Below are 7,420 nucleotides of genomic sequence, written 5' to 3'. Positions count from 1 at the left end.
TTTGATGTCAGTATCACATGCGCATTTCAGACTTGTTATACTATGTTCATCTGCTCTTTTAGCTTTTGTTTATTAAGTATATTTATAGTCTATTGATGCCTGAGGTAGAAAAATCTGAAATTGGACATACTGGTAATTCGGTTTCTAGGAATCTTCCACGACAGCACCTTTGGAGGTTCACTCTCTGCCCTAATAGGGACAGAGAACTTATAGAGATGAAATAGTCCCTCCCATTTTCCTATCCACAGTATTTTTCCGATGCCAAAGCAACAACTAACATATGCACAAAGAAACTATTTGATGTTCCCAGAAATCTTTTGTGAAAGCACAAATTCAGGACATTTAAGATTTGCCTCAAGGACCCCAGGAATACTGCCAAAGTGCCAACGTTAGGAATTGGTTTTGCTAAGCCCCATCACTTTTAGTTTTCGATTTGATATTGCCACCAATAGAGTGGAACCCCAACTGATCAGTAACAGGAGTGAAGCTGTACAATTTCTTGAAAGAAAATGCTAATGTCAGAAATGGGATTCGAACCCACGCCTACAGGAGAGACTGTGAACTAAACGCAGCACTTTGGACCGCTCAGCCATCCTGACTTCTTCTGGCTTTTGTAATTTAACTCTTTCTAAGCTAAGCAGTAGAAAGATGAGCATTAGTTGTGATGAAAGGAAATATACAATGATTTCTTTTATTTTAATATTGATTTGTAACCTTTTAGTTACAGCTAATTTTGAGCTTCATGACCAAGCACCATTTTTTAAATCTGACATGTATCACTTTATGTGGCAATAACACTGGAATGCTTAACATATCCCCATGATTCTGATAGTGTTATTTTGTAACACATTGTACTTTATATTAATGGTAAATTTAGGTCAATATATAATTAGTTTTTCTTGTGAAAATATCTAAAGTTGCACAATTTCATTGAAATGCGGTGATGCCCCATAAGTCTTCAGAAACTACTGTTTGGTCACACAGCAGGGCTTTGAAAGTAAGAGCACTATTTGGGTTTTGGGAATGCAGATTTTGCAAGAATATTTTGAGGGTGACATTTGCTTAGTTCCAAAAGTACCAAAACAGCAGAAACCCCTCCAAAGTGATCCCATTTTATAAATTACTCCTCACAATGAATTCATCAACACCGGCAATTACTATTTTTGTCCAACAGGTGTTTTCACTCTGCAACATCCAGAATTGCAAATAAGCCAGTTTAGTGCCCAGCTTGCGCTTATGGAGACAAGCAACCCATACATTTTAAGTGGGCTCTCCTCGCTAGAGAAATGCCAAATCTGTGGATTCTTTGTCTTACCATTAACGTGGAAACCCCTATTTTTAGAATGAAAGATGACGGTCTTGAGTTGGTGCTTGTGTTTTTTGCCTTCCTGGCTTTTTCCCTAAACAGCTTTGTTCCTGGCATATTTTTGAAGCATATTTGTCTCAGTAATGCCACAGCGATTCATAGTCAAACATAAATGGCTGAAATCATTCAGCTAGTGTCTGATACATGCTGCCCGTATTAGCAATCAGGTTTCCTTTAAATTCTAATACAGCTAAGTCAAACTAAAATAAAACAAAGTGATGACGTCCAGAATGAAGGAAAAATTACAAAAAATATTATTTTCCTCAAAAGTTAAAAGTGTTCAGTTCTCAAGTTTCTATCATTTTATTTCCTGTAGATAGTTATAATGATTAGGACTTTTACATTCTCTGTAAACAGTCAGTCCATATGCTTTGTTTATTTTCTGCTGAAAATTTAATGGGTGAAGAAAAAAACTTTTGCCGAAGCCCAGGGACCTTTAGATCTTCAGTCTAACGCTCTCCCAACAGAGCTATTTCGGCATGACACGTTTAGATTCAGGAATGTTCAACACACTGTAGATGTCACAACTGGATGTACTTATTTTTACTTTGACTTGTTTTTGCAAGATTATCTATATTTGAAAGTACCGCTATTTTGCGCACATATTTAAGAACTTACATTAATTCTTTGTGAATGAATAGAAAAAAACAGCAATTCTGCATTTTTTTTACATTTTCAAATTTACTCAATTTGCCAGATTAATTCTGACTGTGTCTCTGTAGGACAGGTGATGATTGAGTATAAAACACAATTTGTAAGCATAATGTTACATCAAGCTTTATTTTTTCATAGGTGCAAACAATTGGAGTGAAGAAAGGAGATGTAAATTTAGAGGAAATATTCTACTGATTGTTAATGTTGAAAGTGAAAACATTTGTCCCAAAATGTGGTGAAACTTTGATGTCAGTATCACATCCGCATTTCAGACTTGTTAAACTATGTTCATCTGCTCTTTTAGCTTTTGTTTATTAAGTATATTTATAGTCTATTGATGCCTGAGGTAGAAAAATCTGAAATCAGACTTACTGGTAATTCGGTTTCTAGGAATCTTCGACGACAGCACCTTAGGAGGTTCACTCTCTGCCCTAATAGGGACAGAGAACACATAGAGATGAAATAGTCCCTCCCATTTTCCTATCAACAGTATTTTTCCGATGCCAAAGCAACAACTAACATATGCACAAAGAAACAATTTGATGTTCCCAGAAGTCTTTTGTGAAAGCACAAATTCAGGACATTAAAGATTTGCCTCAAGGACCCACAGGAATACTGCCAAAGTGCCGACATTGTGAATTGTTTTTGCTAAGCCCCCCATCACTTTTAGTTTTCGATTTGAGATTGCCACCAATAGAGCGGAACCCCAACTGATCAGTAACAGGAGTGAAGCTGAACAATTTCTTGAAAGAAAATGCTAATGTCAGAAGTTGGATTCAAACCCACTCCTTCAGAAGAGACAGTGACCTGAACGCAGCGCCTTAGACAGCTCGATCATCCAGACTTCTCCTGGCTTTTGTAATTTAACTCTTTCTAAGCTAAGCAGTAGAAAGATGAGCATTACTTGTGATGAAAGGAAATATACCATAATTTCATTTATTTTAATATTGATTTGTAACCTATTAGTTACAGCCAATTTTGAGCTTCATGACCACGCACCGTTTTTTAAATCTGACATGTATCACTTTATGTGGCAATAGCACTGGAATCCTTAACATATCCCCGTGATTCTGATAGTGTTATTTTGTAACACATTGTACTTTATATTAATGGTAAATTTAGGTCAATATATATTTAGTTTTTCTTGTGAAAATATCTAAAGTTGCACAATTTCATTGAAATGCGGTGATGCCCCATATGTCTTCAGAAACTACTGTTTGGTCAACAGCAGGGCTTTGAAAGTAAGAGCGCTATTTGGGTTTTGGTAATGCAGATTTTGCAAGAATATTTTGAGGGTGACATTTGCGGAGTTCCAAAAGTACCAAAACAGCAGAAACCGCTCCAAAGTGATCCCATTTTATAAATTACTCCTCACAATGAATTCATCAACACCGGCAATTACTATTTTTGTCCAACAGGTGTTTTCACTCTGCAACATCCAGAATTGCAAATAAGCCAGTTTAGTGCCCAGCTTCCGCGTATGGAGACAAGCACCCCATACATTTTAAGTGGGCTCTTCTCGCTAGAGAAATGCCAAATCTGTGGATTCTTTGTCTTACCATTAACGTGGAAACCCCTTTTTTTAGAATGAAAGATTATGGTCCTGAGTTGGGGCTTGTGTTTTTTTGCCTTCCTGGCTTTTTCCCCAAACAGCTTTGTTCCTGGCATATTTTTGAAGCATATTTGTCTCAGTAATGCCACAGCGTTTCATAGTCAAACATAAATGGCTGAAATCATTCAGCTAGTGTCTGATACATGCTGCCCGTATTAGCTATCAGGTTTCCTTTAAATCCTCATACAGCTAAGTCAAACTAAAATAAAACAAAGTGATGACGTCCAGAATGAAGGAAAAATTACAAAAAAATATTATTTTCCTCAAAAGTTAAAAGTGTTCAGTTCTCAAGTTTCTATCATTTTATTTCCTGTAGATAGTTATAATGATTATGACTTTTACATTCTCTGTAAACAGTCAGTCACTATGCTTTGTTTATTTTCTGCTTAAAATTTAATGGGTGAAGAAAAAAACTTTTGCCAAAACCCAGGATTGACCCTAGGACCTTTAGATCTTCAGGCTAACACTCTCCCAACTGACCTATTTCAGCAGGACACATTTAGATTCAGGAATGTTAAACACACTGTAGATGTCACAACTGGATGTATTTATTTTTACTTTGACTTGTTTTTGCAAGATTATCTATATTTGAAAGTCCCGCTATTTTGCGTACATATTTAAGAACTTACATTAATTCTTTGTGAATGAATAGAAAAAACAGCAATTCTGCATTTTTTTTATATTTTCAAATTTACTCAATTCGCCAGGGTAATTCTGAATGTGTCTTTGTAGGACAGGTGATGATTGAGCATAAAACACAATTTGTAAGCATAATGTTGCATCAAGCTTTATTTTTTCTTAGGTGCAAACAATTGGAGTGAAGAAAGGAGATGCAAATTTAGAGAAAATATTCTACTGATTGTTAATGTTGAAAGTGAAAACATTTGTCCCAAAATGTAGAGAAACTTTGATGTCAGTATCACATGCACATTTCAGACTTCTTAAACTATGTTCATCTGCTCTTTTAGCTTTTGTTTATTAAGTATATTTATAGTCAATTGATGCCTGAGGTAGAAAAATCTGAAATTAGACTTACTGGTAATTCGGTTTCTAGGAATCCTCCACGACAGCACATTAGGAGGTTCACTCTCTGCCCTAATAGGGACAGAGAACACATAGAGATGAAATAGTCCCTCTCATTTTCCTATCCACAGTATTTTTCCAATGCCAAAACAACAACTAATATATGCACAAAAACTATTTGATGTTCCCAGAAGTCTTTTGTGAAAGCACAAATTCAGGACATTAAAGATTTGCCTCAAGGACCCCCAGGAATACTGCCAAAGTGCCAACGTTGAGAATTGGTTTTGCTTAGTCCGATTGCTTTTAGTTTTCGATTTGAGATTGCCACCAATGGAGCGGAACCCCAACTGATCAGTAACAGGAGTGAAGCTGTACAATTTCTTGAAAGAAAATGATAATGTCAGAAGTGAGATTCGAACCCACGCCTCCAGCAGAGACTGCGACCTGAACGCAGCGCCTTAGACCGCTCGGCCATCCTGACTTCTTCTGGCTTTTGTAATTTAACTCTTTCTAAGCTAAGCAGTAGAAAGATGAGCATTACTTGTGATGAAAGGAAATATACCATGATTTCTTTTATTCCAATATTGATTTGTATCCTATAAGTTACAGCCAATTTTGAGCTTCATGACCAAGCACCGTTTTTTAAATCTGACATGTATCACTTTATGTGGCAATAACACTGGAATGCTTAACATATCCCCGTGATTATGATAGTGTTATTTTGTAACACATTGTACTTTATATTAATGGTAAATATAGGTCAATATATATTTAGTTTTTCTTGTGAAAATATCTAAAGTTGCACAATTTCATTGAAAAGCGGTGAAGCCCCATAGGTCTTCAGAAACTACTGTTTGGTCACACAGCAGGGCTTTGAAAGTAAGAGCACTATTTGGGTTTTGGGAATGCAGATTTTGCAAGAATATTTTGAGGCTGACATTTGCGGAGTTCCAAAAGTACCAAAACAGCAGAAACCTCTCCAAAGGGATCCCATTTTATAAATTACTCCTCACAATGAATTCATCAACACCGACAATTACTATTTTTGTCCAACAGGTGTTTTCACTCTGCAACATCCAGAATTGCAAATAAGCCAGTTTAGTGCCCAGCTTGCGCTTATGGAGACAAGCACCCCATACATTTTAAGTGGGCTCTCCTTGCTAGAGAAATGCCAAATCTGTGGATTCTTTGTCTTACCATTAACGTAGAAACCCCTATTTTTAGAATGAAAGATGACGGTCCTGAGTTGGGGCTTGTGTTTTTTGCCTTCCTGGCTTTTTCCCCAAACAGCTTTGTTCCTGGCATATTATTTAAGCATATTTGTCTCAGTAATGCCACAGCGATTCATAGTCAAACATAAATGGCTGAAATCATTCAGCTAGTGTCTGATACATGCTGCCCGTATTAGCTATCAGGTTTCCTTTAAATCCTCATACAGCTAAGTCAAACTAAAATAAAACAAAGTGATGATGTCCAGAATGAAGGAAAAATTACAAAAAATATTATTTTCCTCAAAAGTTAAAAGTGTTCAGTTCTCAAGTTTCTATCATTTTATTTCCTGTAGATAGTTATAATGATTAGGACTTTTACATTCTCTGTAAACAGTCAGTCCATATGCTTTGTTTATTTTCTGCTTATAATTTAATGGGTGAAGAAAAAAACGTTTGCCGAAACCCGGGACCTTTAGATCTTCAGTCTAACGCTCTCCCAACTGAGCTATTTCGGCAGGACATGTTTAGATTCAGGAATGTTCAACACACTGTAAATGTCACAACTGGATGCATTTTTTTTTACTTTGACTTGTTTTTGCAAGATTATCTATATTTGAAAGTACCGCTATTTTGCGCACATATTTAAGAACTTACATTTATTCTTTGTGAATGAATAGAAAAAACAGCAATTCTGCATTTTTTTGACATTTTCAAATTTACTTAATTCGCCAGGGTAATTCTGACTGTGTCTTTGTAGGACAGGTGATGATTAGAGATGAGCGGTGTTCGACTAGAACTGTTCGCCAATCTCAAATTCGAGCTGTTTTGGGCGGTGTTCGAGTTGTTCGACGAACCCGAACGATTTGCAAAAAATTCGGCTGTTCGAGGTTATGTTCGATAACTGTTCGTGCACCAAAAGCTTGTCCTGCATGTCTGGCGCTATTTAGAGCACCAATCATGCAGGGATTGTCTGCCACTCACTGTAATGCCACAGCCATGGTGGTTGTGGCATTACAGTGATTGCCCAAATCGATGGGAACAGTGCCAACAGTGAAACATGAAAAACCGGCAATTCAGCAGCGGCATACACCGGTACCGGACAATTTAGAACAGACAGAATAGAGCTTCACACATAGATTAGATAGATAGAAACATGTCAGTCACATATATACGAAGTACAGTGAAAGTGCTGCTTACTGTACTTGTCATTTAGCGTAAAGGATTTATCAAAAAAAATAATAGTGTTTTCATGCACCGTCTCTTTAAAAAAGCCGGCCGGCAATTCAGCAGGGTACCCGACAATTTATAACAGACAGAATAGAGCATCACACATAGATTAGATAGATAGAAACATGTCAGTCACATATATATGAAGTACAGTGACAGTGTTGATTACTGTACTTGTCATTTAGTGTAAAGGATTTATTAAAAAAAATAATAGTGTTTTCACGCACCGTCTCTTTAAGAAAGCCGGCCGGCAATTCAGCATCTGTACCCGACAATTTATAACAGACAGAATAGAGCTTCACACATAGATTAGATAGATAGAAACAT

At 36.6% G+C, this 7,420-nt stretch overlaps 1 non-coding gene across 1 annotated transcript; it reads right to left on the bottom strand.

Annotated features, from left to right (window-relative positions):
• Window positions 1-5,053: 5,053 nt before the first annotated feature.
• On the bottom strand, window positions 5,054-5,136 carry TRNAL-CAG (transfer RNA leucine (anticodon CAG)). The gene has a single exon. It is a non-coding gene; the product is annotated as a tRNA-Leu (tRNA).
• Between the last annotated feature and the right edge of the window lie 2,284 nt (window positions 5,137-7,420).

The sequence above is a fragment of the Phyllobates terribilis genome, unplaced genomic scaffold (assembly GCF_046119375.1).
Source record: "Phyllobates terribilis strain yellow unplaced genomic scaffold, ASM4611937v1 Scaffold_65__1_contigs__length_7625178, whole genome shotgun sequence".
Lineage (NCBI taxonomy): Eukaryota > Metazoa > Chordata > Amphibia > Anura > Dendrobatidae > Phyllobates > Phyllobates terribilis.
This window is presented reverse-complemented; position numbering and strand designations above follow the sequence as displayed.